Source organism: Engystomops pustulosus, chromosome 1 (genome assembly GCF_040894005.1).
Source record: "Engystomops pustulosus chromosome 1, aEngPut4.maternal, whole genome shotgun sequence".
In the NCBI taxonomy this organism is placed as follows: domain Eukaryota; kingdom Metazoa; phylum Chordata; class Amphibia; order Anura; family Leptodactylidae; genus Engystomops; species Engystomops pustulosus.
Window position 1 is genome coordinate 17,862,391 of NC_092411.1, and position 19,641 is coordinate 17,882,031.

Below are 19,641 nucleotides of genomic sequence, written 5' to 3' on the forward strand. Positions count from 1 at the left end.
AGGTGGGTGTCCCAGTCCAGGCAAGAAGCCCATTCTTATCTCCGGGCATGTCAGAGGGTACATTTATTTAGGATTCCTCTTTACACACAAACGTTGAGTTAGCTAATTTGGTCTTCGGTCACACTTGTGTTTTTTCATCTGCTTTTGGTCCTGTTTTTGTTACAGCAGCTGAGACGCCCCTTGTGTAAAGCAGGTCACTGCTCACTCATATTGTTACATTTTAGGTCTTATGTTTCCATAAAGGGAACCGGTCACAAATTTTGTGCCCTGTGCAAGTCAAGGTAACACAGTACAAAAAGTATGTATGTACGTCAATCTGGAGTCAAGGAGGCGTCTCCCGGTAATAGGGAAGTCACAGAGTCATTGCAGTAACATCTCCATAAAGTCATTGGGGCACATTTACTAAGGGTCCAAATAGCAATTTTCCGCCGGGTTTCCCAAATTTTTCCGATTTTCGACAGGAATGGGGGGGGGGGGCGTCGGAAGACCCGATGGATTTGGAAAAGCTGTAGAATTTTTTTAAAAAATTGTGTCGCAAAAATAGAACTCACATACACCGAGATGGAGAAGGTGAATTCCGGCGGACTTCAGCGCAGCAGTGACACCTAGTGGACATTGGGCGCACAACCTTAGTGAATCCCGACAGAACCCAAATCAGCGTCAGAGAACGCGCCGCTTGATCGCGACTGGACCGGGTAAGTAATTCTGCCCCATTGTCTGCACTGTGCACAGCACGTGCTCTCTGCTGTTCGTCACAATGAGAGGACAGGATAACTGATTTCCTTTAAAGAAGGCGTGTCCTCACACTGCTGTGCTCTTAGATCTCTGCAATTTATTGCTCCTCTGCTATCAGTAGTATCCAACCAACTAGAAGTCTATTCAGAAGTAAGGGGCAGTGGTGCACTCAGGTTCGTACTGATAAAGGAACAGCAGTGTGAGGATCTAATCCCTGTGACGCTACACTAATTAACCCCTTAAAGGACGCAGCCTTTTTTCATTCATTTTGCGCTGCCCACCTTTTTCATTTTTCTGTGTGCAGAGCTGTACGGGGGCTTATTTTCTGCAGTAACAAATTGTACTAATTAGTATAATATTTATTATACCATGCCGTGTACTGGGAAGCAGGGAAAAATTTAGAATGCGGTGAAATCTGTGCAGAAAACCGCGTTTGCGCAATTTTCACGTGGGCTAATTTTTGTATGCTTTTCACTGTACGCACCAAATAACACTTCTACTTTCTTCTTTGGTTCGGGACAATCCTGGTGATATTAAATTTGTGCAGATTTTATACAAATGTTTTCATACATTTTAAAAAATTGTAACCTTGTGCCCAAAAAAAAAAAAATTCAGTTCTTCTAACTTTTTCATACTTCGGAGCTGTGAGGTGTCATTTTTTGCTATAGAAGAGCTGACGTTTCATTGTTATCATTTTGAGGACTGTGAGGCCTTTTGATCACTCTTTGTTGATTTTTTTAATATGTTGAAAAATAAAAAAATAAAAATAGGCGTCTAGGACATTTTGCCGCTATTTACTATTACGGGGCTCAGCATTGGGAATAACCATTATTATATTTTGATATACTGGAAATTTTGGAGCATGGTGATACCTAACATGTTTATGATACTTGTTTATTTATTTTTATAGCAGTTCTAGTGATGTAAACTTTTATTAATTTTTGTAAAAAATGTTTACATTTTTTTACTATTTTGCAGCAAACCTCATGTCTCTGAAGACAGCTCACTCCTTGAGCCACCCTCTTCATATTTTTTAACACAACATGACATATACACTCACCGGCCACTTTATTAGGTACACCATGCTAGTAATGGGTTGGACCCCCTTTTGCCTTCAGAACTGCCTCAATTCTTCGTGGCATAGATTCAACAAGGTGCTGGAAGCTCCTCAGAGATTTTGCTCCATATTGACATGATGGCATCACACAGTTGCCGCAGATTTGTCGGCTGCACATCCATGATGCGAATCTCCCGTTCCACCACATCCCAAAGATGCTCTATTGGATTGAGATCTGGTGACTGTGGAGGCCATTTGAGTCCAGTGACCTCATTGTCATGTTCAAGAAACCAGTCTGAGATGATTCCAGCTTTATGACATGGCGCATTATCCTGCTGAAAGTAGCCATCAGATGTTACAGGGTACATTGTGCTCATAAAGGGATGGACATGGGCAGCAACAATACTCAGGTAGGCTGTGGCGTTGTACCAAGGGGCCCAAAGAGTGCCAAGAAAATATTCCCCACACCATGACACCACCACCACCAGCCTGAACCGCTGATACAAGGCAGGATGGATCCATGCTTTCATGTTGTTGACGCCAAATTCTGACCCTACCATCCGAATGTCGCAGCAGAAATCGAGACTCATCAGACCAGGCAACGTTTTTCCAATCTTCTACTGTCCAATTTCGATGAGCTTGTGGAAATTGTAGCCTCAGTTTCCTGTTCCTAGCTGAAAGGAGTGGCACTCGGTGTGGTCTTCTGCTGCTCCAGCCCATCTGCCTCAAAGTTCGACGTTCTGTGCGTTCAGAGATGCTCTTCTGCCTACCTTGGTTGTAACGGGTGGCGATTTGAGTCACTGTTGCCTTTCTATCAGCTCGAACCAGTCTGCCCATTCTCCTCTGACCTCTGGCATCAACAAGGCATTTCCGCCCACAGAACTGCCGCTCACTGGATGTTTTTTCTTTTTCGGACCATTCTCTGTAAACCCTAGAGATGGTTGTGCGTGAAAATCCCAGTAGATCAGCAGTTTCTGAAATACTCAGACCAGCCCTTCTGGCACCAACAACCATGCCACGTTCAAAGGCCTCTAATCACCTTTCTTCCCCATACTGATGCTCGGTGTGAACTGCAGGAGATTGTCTTGACCATGTCTACATGCCTAAATGCACTGAGTTGTCGCCATGTGATTGGCTGATTAGAAATTAAGTGTTAACGAGCAGTTGGACAGGTGTACCTAATAAAGTGGCCGGTGAGTGTATATACGTCAAGGAGGTTTAAGAGGTTAAATATGAATCAGTTTTTCACCATCCTGCTTCCACTAACAACACACAGAAAGGTGATGATTACACAGCTCTCCAGGGACAGTGGCTGCAGAGAGCACAGAGCACAGCAGTGTTAGGACACACCCGCAGTGTACTTGGAGAAGCTACAATCTTGGAATATAAATCCATATTTCACAGTCCTGCTGCTACTAACATCATACACACTAAGGTCTGATTTCAGTCTGCTTACAGTCTGTATGGTCAAAACTGCTAACAGATTCCTTTACATATTTTGGGACGAATGAAACCTAAACTCATAATTTCCAAGTTTAAAAAAGACCCCGGCCGGGTGTTTGTGTGGTAACAGCAGTGGGGGGCACGATCACTCATGAATGTTGTGTTCAGACTTAGTAACCACGGCAGCAGAGCCTGTAAACACGTCCACAGCCGCTGAACCTCCGCGAAAAAGACATCACACAGAATGGCGGCCAAAAAAGCAGCTTTTCTGCCCAAAACATTTTAATGGGTCTTTATAATGTACTTTCCATATGGCCAATGAACAGAAGCAAGTTTGTTATAGGAGCTCGCGGATCTGCCAAAGTACACAGGAGTGACGCGTCCATGGGCCTGGAAGCTCTGATGTCACCTCTATGGCAGGAGACCACAGATAGGAACATTAGTGGGGACAGACCTCATCACCGGGGGTATAGAAGACAGATCTCATGGTCACCACACACGATAGATGGAAATTGTACAAACCATCAATCTCAGGGACCCAATTATGAGTACAGGGGTCTCGCAACTCTCCTTCTCTGGTAGATATCAGGAGAAAGAAGGATCAGGCCTATCTGATTTTTAAAAAGCCATTTCCATGGTAACAGACTACACTCACACACCGTGCAGTCTGACCACGTAGTCAACAGCATCAATCTGTTCCCTAAATCTTGCTATCCCAAAAAATATAAGTTCAATGGGGGACTGTAATCTGAGGCAGATGGGAAGTTCCAACTATTTACCTCAGGTAGTTAGGATAATGGAATCAGATTGGGACTAATTTATTGATTATCAGGTTATTTGTGCCCAAAATCCAAAATTTAGAGTCTACAACATGAATCTGTTCCCTATGTCTTGCTATCCTAACAAATGTATGTACAATCAGGGGCTGTACCCTAAAAGCAGATTGGGACTTCCATCTATTTACCTCAGGTAGTTAGGATGAAGGAATCAGATTGACGATTGACTAATTATCGGGTCATTTGCGCCCAAAACTCAAAATCTAAAAAATTCTGAATACAAAATTTGTCATAAATTTAAGGGCACGGTCACGCGGTGCGTTTTGGTTGCATTTTCATTGCTTTTTGAAACGCATTACAACAGCTGAGATGAGGTGATTTGCCTAATTACATTACTGATAGCATTCGCGTTTACAAAATGCTGTGTAAATACGATGTTAACACATGCTTTAACAATGTGTTTACGTTTGCATTTTGTTCACACTTCACCTCATCTCAGCTGTCGTAATGCGTTTCAAAGAGCAATGAAAACGCAACCAAAACGCACCGCGTTCCCTAACTTCTACTACAACAAAAGGGCCACGGCCTAATATTAAGGGGTGTGGCTTACTGGGAAAGAGGTGTGCGCCTAAAATAATGCAATTGGTGCATTATTTGGTTTTTTGGTGCAATTTTTAGGCAGAGGTACAAAGTTTGACTAGACTCCTGTTCAGTCTGTGAAATACAGACCAGAAAGTTACTGCCTAGATGTCTTTCTAGACTCTTCTGATGGGAGTAGTAGTTCGTGTTGCCAAACAACCACCTAACCTCCAGTCTGGGGGACACTCCACCATGTCACCAGATGTAACAACCGTGGTGGAGAGGTTATATATGCCTCTCCATGCTAAAGAGATTTCGTGAGCCCTCAACCCCCCACTTCAAAAGCTCGAGAAGAGTTCATAAAAAATCGTGTAACTTAAGGATAAGATAAGACAAGATTAAAGGGAGAAGATAAGGCTGACCAAATACTGAAAGCTTCTTCATGTGACAGCTCTTCCTCCCAACACCCCATACACAGGGGGTAGGATCAATTTTTTGTTGTATTTTTTTAGAAATCTTTTTAAATTAGACCTACGTGGGCAACTCTTCACATGGAGGCCTGAAGACGTCTTAGCAGATATTATACTTCTATTACAGGCAGTCCCCGGGTTACCTAATAGATAGGTTCTGTAGGTTTGTTCTTAAGTTGAATTTGTATGTAAGTCGGAACTGTATATTTTATAATTGTAGATCCAAACAATTTGTTTTGGTCTCTGTGACAATTGGATTTTAAAAATGTTGGATTGTCATAAGAACCAGGAATAATACTAAAGCTTCATTACAGACGTCTGTGATACCTGTTATGGCTGATTATTGTAGCCTGGGGCTAAAGTACAGTAAATTACCAATTACCAGAGGACCGTTTGTAACTAGGGGTCATCTGTCATCAGGTGTTCTTAAGTAGGGGACCGGCTGTATTTGTAGAATTTTATTAATTGTAGATGTCTTTTTTCACAAAAAAAAAAAAAGTAAAAAAGTCACAGTAAAAATAAATAAATATATATATATATTTTTTTTTTTATATTTTTTTTGCATCATCGGGGTTCTACCATCAACACTTCAGCGCCAATAATCTGAGAATTACACCTCCCGCATTGGTGATATATTAACATCCTGAAGCCACGAAATACTACAACCTCTTATGTGACCTCTGCGAGGAGCAGATCTTGAGCAAGACAAGATGTGATCCAGAATTTTCAGCGAAGATAAAGCACAGTATGGAAACCTTTAAGGAGATATTCCTAGTACAAATAATTTTTAGACATTTATGGGTCTATCAGGGCGCAGACCCCGTAGATAATGAACGGAACGCCGGGTTACATCAAGGTCCAGGAGGTTTGATAAAACACCAAGATCAGTTCACAAATTCGATCAATTGGGGTCACATATTACAGGCCTCCCCAAAAACTATTTTAACATATCTCAATGAAAAAAAAATTAAAAATACCATAAAAATGCAGAAATAAAAAGATAAGAAAATACAGTTTATAGGGGACTTTCCTCAAGCACTAATGCTGGATCAGGGATCATTCAGTCCTGGGTTGCAGAAGGGTGTAAGGAAGGATTGGTAGCGGTTTGGGATGCCCACAGGACCCATTACAGCACCATAGGTCACCCCAATATCGTTCACCAACGTCACCAAGTTTTGATGCAGAATATGTTACAGAGAACTAACCAAATACATATGAAGCACATTTACTTACCCGATCCCTCGGAGTTCCCGAAAGTGCCTTGTCCAACGATAATGCACTCTGCCGCAATTCACTAAGATCGTGCGCCCGATATCCTGCATGTGTCGCTTCCCCGCTCAGGTCCGACAGAGTTCACCATCTTCTTCCTGGTGCATGTAAGTGCATTGGTTGCGACACAATTTTTATCTTGAATCCCGCGCTCAGTCCAAATCAGTCGGATCGTCCGACGGCCCGCTCCACCATTTCTGCGACAAAATCCGATCGTGAGTGACATAATCCCCTTCAAAATATCTGTCACAGCGGCACAAGTCCCGAACGTCGGGAAGTCCCAACTTAAATGCAATCCGGGACCCTTAGTAAATAAGCCCCACTGAGTGTGAACAAACCTCAAGGCTGTAACTGAGCGACTGGGATGGAGGCCGTACAAGTCCATAACCAGTTGTAAATCAAGCTGAATCCCTGAGATTAGCAGGATCACATGGACAGTGCACAGTTGAAGGAGGCCAATTACATCCCCCCTCTCCCCCCCCCAGGATACCCCATTAAAAGAAACACACCTAGAATTATCACAAAGTCTAAAAATTTCTTAATTATTTGAAAAACTGTCTTGGTATATTTTATCAGAATTTTGTTAAATGGAACATGTCGCCAGATTTTACCCCCTAAACTGGCAGCCCTCTCAGGTAAAGCATGAAAATTCCCTCCAACATCTAGCAAATATTGAACTCTTCTCATCCCATTTTTAACATGAGACGAGTCAAATTTAGTGGTTGCAGAGGTGGTGTCACTTGAAAAGCCCCCCTATCTTCTGTAGTACCTAGAAACATGCTGCTGGTGCCATATTAAAGATAAGAATCTCATCTTTCAGATTCCATTAAGATGTGATTCTGTGAGCTACAGAACTGAACATACATTTCGGACATTTTATACCATAGCTGAGTGTGCTAGTAGTTTAGTGAGATAAAAAGTTTTTTTTTTAAATGAACAAGAAATGGGTTTTAGGCAACGGTTCCCTTGTGACAGCGGCCTCAAGAGCTGTCACAGACCCAAAACTCATGTCATGTCATACCGCAACGTCGCAAAAGAATCTAAGTGAATGGGGCTGGATTGCAGAGAGTTTGCAGCTAACAAAGGTCGAGGGGAAGATGCGAGATGGTAAAATTGGGTAAGAGAGGGCACACCGAACCTCAAGTCTACGCCCACAGTGCACTGAATTGCTAATTTGCATAAAAGACGGATCAATATTTTTCTGTATTCACTTCCGGGGTTTTTGTCAAGAAAATCATACAGGGCACCTCTCCTATGGGATTTATGTTTAGTGTATATGGGACCCAGGACCTAAGAAAATCCCTTTAAGATGTGAAGTTATACATATAAAAAATAAAAAACCCTGAGCATGCAGAGGATGCGCCCTTCCTATTCCTCCTCTTCTCCTCATGATACTGTACGCAGCCCTCGTCGTGTCATGAGATCTTACACATCCTGCCATTGTACAGTGAGAGAACATATTTGCCTCCGAGGAGGTCAAATAAAGGGGAAGAGATATGTGCATAAAGGATACGATGAGAAGAATAAGTACAAAGTAAAAAGTTAGTTGCAAAAAATGAATTCATCAATAAGAAAATCTTTGCAAAAATATGGATTTTGGGCCTACAGCTGCTGTGAAGCCCCCATCTCCATGGCGACAGACTACAAACAAAGTCAATGTAGTCTGATACTTCTTCTTATTAACATCCATGTGGAAAGAAGGAGAGGAGTACAGAATGGTCAGACTACACAGAGTTTGTTTGTAGTCTGTTACCATAGAGATGAATAGGACTGAACTGGAGCTTGAGACACAAAACAAACTGGGAAACTTCACAGAAATATTGGTAATGAAACTAAAAAATGTTAAAAAAATAAATAATTTTACAGATATGTTTACTAAGTGAACTGAATCTCTCCTATAGGAGGACATGTTGTCCCAACAGGTAAGTGGGAGGCCGGTGGCCGACCAATCAGATGTGACATGTATGATTTGACAGTATCTGTAGTATTAGGGTGTATCCACACAGGTCAGATTTTCATATCATATTTTACCACACGATCCACAGTGTAAAGTTTTCAGCTTGGGATGTGGCAAAAATTTAGAGCAGTTGCACCAGTCAATAGGGTTAGTCCATGATTTAGAAATTGTCTATGTTTTGCCTGGATTTCTAAGATGAAAGCCATGTGAAATGTACCATGTGTGAACAGGGCCTTAGGGAGATTTATCATCAGTCTCTTAGAGCAGAACTGTTCTAGTTGCCCATGGCAGCCAATCAGAGTTCAGCTTTCATTTTCCCACAGCTGTTCATAAAATGAAAGCTGAGCTCTGATTGGTTTCCATGGGCAACTAGAACAGTTTTACCTCAGAAACCTCTGATAAATCTCCCCCATAACTATACGTGATAAGTCAGATAAATAATCAGAAAATAATGACCGCGCTTATTAGAGCAGGCGAGATCTGTCATGGAGGATCAGCCCGGCCGTGTCTTGGCCTACGTACATCGGCTCGAAATAACAGTGTATTTTTCAGATCCATGTGGAATTTCACTTTTCTACTACTGGTGGAGGTGACTAATCATTGCCACGGAAGCCCAGATTTAGGACGGCGGATCATATAACGCATCAGGAGCGTGACAAAGTGCTCAGTCACTGGCTGTGTCCTCCAGAGCAAAAGCCATTGTCCATCAAAACCCAAAACCTCGCCTCAAATTCATTCTGATTCTGGGAAAGCTGGGTGATCATCATGTCTGACGGAACTGTTCCCAAAAATGGTTGTCACCCAGCTTTTAAAATTCACAAATTTGCCTAATTATGTAGAAATAAAACCCCAGCCGAGGCCCAGGCGATGTGGTAGCACCCAGCTTTACTAAGAACAGATACAACTGCTGATTGGTACAAGTGGTCGGGCCACTAGTAATCATGAAAGGTCCTTTGAAGAATCCCCCTCGTTAATGTGAAATTTCATCCATTTACCTATAAATAAAATCTAATACAAAGTCACGTGAAAACGAGCAGAGGAAAAGACAGATTCTGTCCAAGATGAGTCAAGTTTAGAGGCTGCATACAGAGAGTTGCTTCAAGCACCCATATCTTCAGTTATGTAGCACCTAGAAACACACGGCTGGTGTCATTTTAAAGATAATCTAATTTTTCAGATCATACCAGGATTCTTATTTTTAATAGGACACCAGCCAAATGTTTCTAGTGCTATAGAACTGAAGATCGGGTCATATGAAATGACATTTCACATAAAAGAGGGAATTCTAGAAAGGACATTTCATCCTCTACCTGAGGGGGCTGCAAGATAACTTTAAAAGAGTAAAATCTGGTGACAGGTCTGTGGCTCTCAGGGGATGCTGGGACTTGTAGTTCTGCAGCAGCTGGAAAGTACTTCTCCATGGAATAAGTTCCTATAAGTGTGGAAAAAAGGGCACAGCGTGCTCCTTACCCTCCGGCCAAATGTTGTATCCCTTGGATATCCCAGATTTGTAATGACGGCAGCCTGACTAATGAGTCCCGGCCGAGCCGCAGCTCCTGACGGATTTGCCATTCTGAGCTGCAAAACTTGGCAAAGTAACAACGACTTAAATCTAAAAAAAAAATATCCAAACAAAACTTCTCCTATTAATCTCCGGCCTTCTCTCCGGTCACCGGCCGCGTCCAACGCATCGATCAACGGGAACATTATCTCACCTATACAGCAATTTTAATTTAACATTTTTATTTTTTTTTATTTCATAGACTTGAAAGGTCTCCAAAAATCCGACATTATAAAAAGAGTCATTCTATAAATATTTTCTGTCGCCCCCGATGAGCGGAAATTTCCACTCCCAACATCCAATTTAATTCCTTAAATATAAAGTTTAGCAGGGAGGCTGGGCGGCGTGTATGGGGCACTGTCCTTCTGTAACCCGCCCCCCCCCCCCCCCGTATATATCGCCACCCCCCACCCTCCAGGCTAGACAGCCACCGCGTCCCGTGATGGACAGCAGACGATCCGCCAGGTCTGACTAGAAGAATGCATGCATTTATTGTCAGCATAGCCAAAAGCCAGATAATACAGAGGGATAAAGACCCTATACACATAGGACACACACACACCGACTATGGGGGGAGCAGCCATGGGAATGGGTGCCCCCAACTCATTACCCCATAGAACAAAGGATCCAATATATCAAAATCTACTTTCAGGAACAAATTTCACTATTACCATTAAGAACACATGCACGCTCATCTGAACCTGGTGTGCATGTGTAACGGGACATCAGGAGGAATAGCTCTTGGCTGGGCCAGCATCTGTCTGAAAGGACTCTTATCCCCTTTCTACAGAGTCTGATCACTGGGAACGCAGCAGCTGGAAACCCAACAAACAAGGGGACTGAAAATCCCTTTAAGTGCCCCATACCAAAAGCTTGACTTAAACTCCCTTCACTTTTATAGGATTTTACAGACAGCCGCCAAGAAGCCATAACTTGCGTAGAAGACGATGCAGCGCAGTATGAACGTGCAGATCTGTGCTACCATTTTTTAAGGTGTACGTCAGAGAACTTTCAGTAATGGTTACTTCCTCTCACACAGAAGCTTCAGCTGGATCACATAGCACATTATAGAGAAGTACTGACCCGTACCGATATACATAAAGCATTGAGATGAGAGAGAGCACTTACTGATATCTGCAGAAAGCTATGTTCCTTCCCTGGACTCTACTTGCTCTCACACAAAATCTTCAGCAGGATCATATAGGACATTATAGAGAAGTACTGACCGGTACCGATATACATGAAGCATTGGGATGAGAGAGAGCACTTACTGATATCTGCAGCAAGCTATGTTCCTTCCCTGGACTCTACTTTCTCTCACAGAGAAGCTTCAGCGGGATGACATAGGACATTATGGAGTACTACGGACCCATACCGATATACTTAAATCATTGGGGTGAAAGAGAGAACTTACTAATATCTGCAGCAGTCTTTTTCAGTGCCCTAGTCTCTATTCTGTCATTCAGAAGAATCTTAAGGATCATATAGGACGTTATTTTAAAGTACTTACTTGTACCGATACATAAAGCACTTGGGGCGAGACAGATATTCATATCTGCCGCTGTCTCGGTGCCCTATTCTCTCACTCTGACCTGTATTGATAAAGCACTTGGGGTGAGACAGAAATGTATTAATATCTGCTGCTGTCTCCATCATTGCTCTGGTCTCTACTCTCAGAATTATATAGGACATAATTTTAAAGTACTAACTCCAACTCATATTAATAAAGCACTTGGGGTGAGATAGAAACTTACTATTTTCAATTAATAAGATATATATGATAACGTTTGTTTGTTTTATTTAGTTATATTTATTTATGGAAAGTTTGTTTAAAGGTAACTCCATTTAAGGGGTCCAAAGTGGGGAAACTCTACGTAGGATGGACCCTCTGATTTCGAGGGGTGTAATATAATGCTGCAGTAGGACCTGTGGAGGGCGCCTTTTCATTCCCTAGATGTGGGAAGGAACGGGTTACACGATACAACAATAACCTCCTCACAGTGCGGCTCCTTGCAGCGCACAAAACTAATTATTAATCAATGAAAAACTTAGGAATTTGGACATTTTCTTCAGAAAAACCACAAATTGTTGTTTCTGAAGTTAATAATAAATCTTTACCCAACAAAGACACAAAAAAACTATTTACAGAGAATTAGACGGCGAGCTCAGGCACAATGTCACATTTACAGATACATAATACATCCTCACAGCAGTGTGAGGACAGCACAGCAGTGTGAGGACAGCACCGCAGTGTAAGGATAGCACCGCAGTGTGAGGACAGCACAGCAGTGTGTGGACAGCACAGCAGTGTGAGGACAGCCCAGCAGTGTGAGGACAGCCCAGCAGTGCGAGGACAGCACAGCAGTGTGAGGACAGCCCAGCAGTGTGAGGACAGCCCAGCAGTGCGAGGACAGCACAGCAGTGTGAGGACAGCCCAGCAGTGCGAGGACAGCACAGCAGTGCGAGGACAGCCCAGCAGTGCGAGGACAGCACAGCAGTGCGAGGACAGCACAGCAGTGCGAGGACAGCACAGAAGTGCGAGGACAGCACAGCAGTGTGAGGACAACATGAAGGTTTCTGGTTGGGTAGTAAATGCTTCATTTATAGCAGACAGGGGGTGCTTAAGAGCGCAGAAGTGTAAGGATACAACCCCAGAATACCTGTAGAAGTTACAGTCCATGAATATGAACGCATTTGTGACAGTCCTGCTGCTACTCAAACAAAGGTCTGATTACGCATTTCTCCATGGACAATACCTGGCTTCAAAGAGCAGAGAGCACAGCATTGAGAGGACACACCCCCAGTGCACTTGGAGAAGCTACAATCCAGGAATATAAATCCATATGTCACAATCCTGCTGCTACTAACAGCATACACAAAGATCTGATTACACATCTTTCCAGGGACAGAACCTAACGCTGGCTGCAGAGAGGACAGCAGTGTGAGGACACCCTCCATTGGAGAAGCTACAATACTGGAATATAAATCCACATATCACAGTCCTGCTGCTCCTAACATACACTAAGGTTTGATTACACACCTTTCCCGGGACATTACCTAACACTGGCTGCAGAGAGCCCCACAGAGTGCACACATTCCCCTTATGCCCTAGAAGAAGCTAAAGTCCAGGAATATAAATCCATATATCACAGTCCTGCTGCTCCTAACATACACAGAGATATGATTACACACCTCTCCAGGGACAATACCTAACACTGGCTGCAGAGAGCACAGTGGTGTGAGGACACCCTCCAATGCCCTTGGAGAAGCTACAATCCTGGAATATAAATCCATATATCACAGTCCTGCTGCTACTAACAACATACCCAAAGGTCTGATTACACATCTCTCCAGGGACAACAGCAAACACTATGAAAATTGCTGACATGGACTGCGCCCCTGTAAAGAACAGGTCTATATAGTAGATAACTTTTTCAGGCTAATGGACATCCCTTCCCTTATGTAGATTTCCCAGATTGTGGCTTTTGAACAAACCACATCCATCGCTCTCCTCCGTGTCTCTCCGGCTTCGCTCTGATAGCTCAATCCATCCAGGAGGCTCCGGAGTTCCCATCTTTCCCATTAGATAAGAGCCGCAGCGTTAGGCTTGTGGGGCGCTTCCACCATAGGGAATAACTGAACCCATTAGCGACCACAGAGTCCACACATTTACAGCATTTGGGGTGAAAACAAAAGCTTTTAGTGCAAATTCTGCCTCACATCCAAAGCCACAGAAATGGAAAATATATAAAGGACCCCCAAATATTAGGATGAGCACTTAAACGCTTCCATAGGAGGAGGAACTGCATCTGTATGAAGTTTATGTAATGTATGGGATCATAAGGATTTTACAACGTCAGGAAGAGTTAAAGGGGTTTCCCCAAGATGAGACATTAAAGGCCTATCCATAGCAAATGTCATCAGTATGGGGTCAGCTGCCGGGTCCTACTCATATGTCTCACACGTAGTGGTCATACTTCAGCTCAACTCCAGAGAGCACAGCAGTGTGAGGACATTCCTCTTTTGCACTAAGAGAAGCTATATTCCAGGAACATAAATCCATATATCACAGTCCTGCTGCTACTAACAACATTCACAAAGTTATGATTACAAATCTCTGCAGGGACAATAACCAATAGTGGTGGCAGAGAGCACAGAAGTGTGAGATCACAACCCCAAAACAGTAGGAGAAGCTACAATCCAGGAACGTAAAGCCATATGTCACAGTCCTGCTGCTACTAACAACATACACACAGGTATGATTACACATCTCTCCAGGAACAATACCCAATACTGTGTGCAGAGAGCACAGCAATGCAAGGGCTTTCCCTCCTCCGTGCACTTGGAAAAAGCTGCAATCTTGGAATAGAAATTAATATATCACAGTCCTGCTGCTACTAACAACATACTCACAGGTATGATTACACATCTCTGCAGGGTCAATAACCAACGGAGGCTGGGAAGAGCACAGAGCACAGCAGTGTGAGATCACACACCCCAGAATAGTAGGAGAAGCTACAATCCAGGAAAGTAAATGTCACAGTCCTGCTTCTACTAACAACATAGACAAATTTCTGATTAGACATCTCTCCACGGACCTAACTAACACTGGCTGCAGAGAGCCCAGCAGAGTGTGAACATTCCCCTTATGGACTAAGAGAGGCTATAGTTCAGGAATATAAATTCATATTTCACTGTCCTGCTGCTCCTTACAACATACATACAGGTATGATTACACATCTCTGCAGGGACAATAACCAACAGAGGCTGCAGAGAGCACAAAGCACAGCAGTGTGAGGACATGCCCTCCGTGCACTTGGAAAAAGCTGCAATCTTGGAATAGAAACTCATATAACACAGTTCTGCTGCTACTAACAACATACACAAAGGTCTGATTGCACATCTTTATTGGGAAAATACCTGGCTTGTAAGAGATGCAAGCAGAGCAGTTTAAGGACATATATCCATATATCACAGTCCTGCTGCTACTAACAACATAGACAAATGTAGGTCAAGACCATTAAAAAGTACAGAAAACATTCTCCCATTAAAGATGGGAAGGGAAGTAGAAACATCCTGCAGCCACCTGGAACCAAAGGCGTCCGGACTGGTGCAATGTGTATGGGATAGTATGAGATTAGATAAATCTGACATCACCCCCCCCCCACACTACTTTATAAGGTTTTGATAGGTTTGTGCCCCTCCCCCATCCCAGAAAAAAGATGACAAATCCTCCAACTAAACACAACAGGAATGTTCTTGTGGCGATCCGGCTTATTGGATCCTGTCTCTCCAAAGACATGAGCTCATCCAGCCCCCGAGATGAAGGGGATGCCCATTATTGCTTCCATCCATAGCGGCCCCCTCCTACCTCCCCCCCCCCCCCACTTATCTACATCCCCCCTAATGAATACAAGATCACAGAACACGGGGTCACAGGTCATCCACGGATCTCTACTACAAGAGGCAAGATTGATCATGCACGGAGATCTTAAAGGGATGGGACAGAAAATGATGATCTATTCCGAAATACCTGATCACTAGAGGGACGACCTCCGACCCTACAACCAATCAGCTGTAAGATCAGCGCAATAATCCAGGAATAAATACCCATTTTTCACACTCCCATTTTCAAAAAATGACAATTTTGATATTCTATGCATCCTCACACTGCTGTTCTCTTAATTCTCCGCACTAAACAACTTCCCCGTACAGAGAGCACAGAGCACAGCAGTGTGAGGTCACACCCCCAGTGCGCTTGTAGAAGCTACAATCATGAAATATAAACCCATTTTCCACATTTTAATATTTGGTTCTGTAGGGATACGTCCTCACACAGCTGTGTCCTGGTTAATTACTACAGCAGTCACTCAGAGCAGAGGGGTGGGCATGCAGAACAACTCAATGCAGAGCGCTAAGAGCAAAGCAGGGTGAGGTCAGTCCTGGAATATACATCTATATGTCACAGTCCTGTTGCTATTAAAAGATACAAAAAGGTCAGATTACACGTCTCTCCTGGGACAATACCTAACACCGACTGCAGAGAGCACAGAGCACAGCAGTGTGAGGACATGCCCCTAAGGCCGTGGAAGAGTCCTAGGTCACAGCCCTGCTGCTACAAGACATCCTGGCTCCCTGATGACAGCACATCCAGCATCACATCAAGCAATGGCGGCAGAGTATCAATGGCCGTGTCCGTGTGTACATGCACCAACATCACCGGATATCAGGTCTCAGAAATCCCTGGATATAATGGGAATCATCACAGGCCTCCGACTAGAGGCGACCAATCACATCACTGATTTCACTTTACACATGCCGAGTGGAGCGGATGAGACAGTGGCCACTACTACATACAGGAGACACAGGCCCAGCACTCAGGAGCCAGAATACTGGCCTGACCCCCAGGGTGCATCAACATGACACATGGCACCACCAGCAGGGCACCCGCATGACACATGGCATTACCAGGAGGGCGCCCAAATGGCATTACCAGGAGGGCACCCACATGACAAGAGGCATCAACAGGAGGGCACCCACATGACACAAGGCATCGCCAGGAGGGCACCCACATGACAAGAGGCATCCACAGGAGGGCACCCACATGACACAAGGCATCACCAGGAGGGCACCTACATGACACATGGCAATACCAGGAGGGCACCCACATGACACATGGCATCACCAGGAAGGCACCCACATGACACAAGGCATCACCAGGAGGGCACCTACATGACACATGGCAATACCAGGAGGGCACCCACATGACACATGGCATCACCAGGAAGGCACCCAGATGACACATGGCACCACCAGCAGGGCACCCACATGACACATGGCATTACCAGGAGGGCCCCCAAATGGCATTACCAGGAGGGCACCCACATGACACAATGCATCACCAGGAGGGCACCCACATGGCAACACCAGGAGGGCTCCTACATGACACATGGCAACACCAGGAGGGCACCTACATGACACATGGCAACACCAGGAGGGCACCCACATGACACATGGCAACACCAGGAGGGCACCCACATGACACATGGCATTACCAGGAGGGCACCAACATGACACATGGCATTACCAGGAGGGCACCCACATGACAAGAGGCACTACCAGGAGGGCACCCACATGACACATGGCATCACCAGGAGAGCATCCACATGACACATGGCATCACCAGGAGGGCACCTACATGACACATGGCAACACCAGGAGGGTGCCCAAATCCAGCATCACTAAGAGGGCACCCAAATGACTTGAGGCATCAACAGGAGGGCACCCATATCTAGCACCACCAAGAGGCCACCCAAATAACATAAGGCATCATCTGCAGGGTGCCAACATTACATGAAGCATAACTATAAGGGCACCCACATGAGGCATCACCAGGAGGGCACTCAAATAACACAAGGCATCACCAGGAGGCTGCCCAAATAACATGACCTATCAAGACAAGGGCACCCATATCCAGCATCACCAGGAGCATTCCCACATGAGGCATCACCAGGAGGGGGCCCACATGACAGGAGGCATCACCAGGAGGGCACCTAAAGCTATAGCCACCCAAAATACTCAATGATATTAAATATAACATGCCCCACGAAGATGACCCCTGCCCATATGACCTATTAGGGCACATACATGTCATAGAGGGGTAACAAACACTCAGACCCCCCTCTATAAACACACACAACCCCGGAACCTCCCAAGGCAAGAAACCAACATAAAGAGACCCCGCGCCCCCTCTACATGGGAACAAGAGCTGACACTCATGCATCTCCTACTGACTTCACCACAGCCTAAAACTGACTCGGGGAAGGCAGGGAACTGAGAAATGTGTCATGTGCCACAGCTCCTGTGTACTTCAGGATTGTCTTATGAAGTAATTGCACTGTGAGCGATTTCCCAGCATCTCCCCTGTACAATTCCCCGCAGCTGTTTTGCTCGTGTCGTGTTTTACATTATCCCAAATATAGAAAGACTGCGAGTTGTCGCAACGTCCCACAGGGCATCACAAATCCCAAATTACCAGATGTGCCTTAATGAAAACGCTCGCAGTGCAATTCCCTGAAGTATTAGCACAGCTTCACTTTACCTCAGGGAGAAACTGCCTGGGAATATCACAACTACAGGACATACTCAGCTCTGCTACATCCAAGCAGGAGCAGCTACTGCAGCACCTCTTGGCGGGGCAGTACATGGCACGCTCAGCACTGCTACATGCTCATGCTGCAGTCCCAGGAGCAGCTGCTGCAGCACCTCTTGGCAGGGCAGTGCGTGGCACGCTCAGAACTGCTACATGCTCATGCTGCAGTCCCAGGAGCAGCTGCTGCAGCACCACTTGGCAGGGCAGTACATGGCAGGCTGAGCTCTGCTACATGCTCATGCTGCAGTCCCAGGAGCAGCTGCTGCAGCACCTCTTGGCAGGGCAGTACATGGCACGCTGAGCTCTCCTACATGCTCATGCTGCAGTCCCAGGAGCAGCTGCTGCAGCACCACTTGGCAGGGCAGTACATGGCAGGCTGATGAAGCAGCTTTTTCCATTGCTAGGAGTTTTCCATGACTTCTAATAGGATTAGCAGAGTAGTTACCCCCAGTCCCGGGCACACTCCGAGGGGGTGAAGTGCTGGGGGAGGGGCACAGGAGGTGGGTACTTACCGGCAGTGGTGGGCACAGAGCGGCTCCTGTCCCGGGCACATCCAGCATGAGAGGAGAGCAGCATGGAGCCCGGGCACATCCAGTGTATAGAGGAGGCGGGAGGGCCACACAGAGGATGGCCGCCCCCAGCCTGGGAGGAGAGCAGCAGAGGGCCTATGACAACACTCACTGCATCCTACTACTCAGAGACTATGACAACACTGACTGCATCCTACTACTCAGAGACTACACTACACTGACTGCATCCTACTGACTACACTACACTGACTGCATCCTACACTACTCAGAGACTACACTACACTGACTGCATCCTACTACTCTGAGACTATGACAACACTCACTGCATCCTACTGACTACACTACACTCACTGCATCCTACTACTCTGAGACTACACTACACTGACTGCATCCTACTACTCTGAGACTATGACAACACTGACTGCATCCTACTACTCAGAGACTACACTACACTGACTGCATCCTACTACTCTGAGACTATGACAACACTGACTGCATCCTACTACTCAGAGACTACACTACACTGACTGCATCCTACACTGCACTGACCCTATGACAACACTCACTGCATCCTCCTGACTACACTACACTGACTGCATCCTGCACTACTCTGAGACTATGACAACACTCACTGCATCCTCCTGACTACACTACACTGACTGCATCCTACTACTCTGAGACTATGACAACACTGACTGCATCCTACTACTCTGAGACTACACTACACTGACTGCATCCTACTACTCTGAGACTACACTACACTGACTGCATCCTACTACTCTGAGACTATGACAACACTCACTGCATCCTACTACTCTGAGACTACACTACACTGACTGCATCCTACTACTCAGAGACTACACTACACTAACTGCATCCTACACTGCACTGACCCTATGACAACACTCACTGCATCCTCCTGACTACACTACACTCACTGCATCCTACTATTCAGAGACTACACTACACTGACTGCATCCTACTACTCAGAGACTACACTACACTGACTGCATCCTACACTGCACTGACCCTATGGCAACACTCACTGCATCCTACTGACTACACTACACTCACTGCATCCTACTACTCAGAGACTACACTACATGGAGCCT

At 45.1% G+C, this 19,641-nt stretch overlaps 1 protein-coding gene across 4 annotated transcripts in view; it reads right to left on the bottom strand.

The window, feature by feature from the left end:
• The window catches only part of PDZD2 (PDZ domain containing 2), a 243,302-nt gene extending 224,635 nt beyond the window's left edge, over window positions 1-18,667 (bottom strand). For 3 of the 4 annotated variants that reach the window (XM_072134263.1, XM_072134271.1, XM_072134254.1), the window contains exon 1: window positions 18,512-18,666. The gene's annotated coding sequence lies outside the window, so the exon portion shown is untranslated. Of the gene's footprint in view, window positions 1-18,511 lie in introns of all 4 variants that reach the window. The other variant, XM_072134274.1, reaches the window with a different exon arrangement.
• Between the last annotated feature and the right edge of the window lie 974 nt (window positions 18,668-19,641).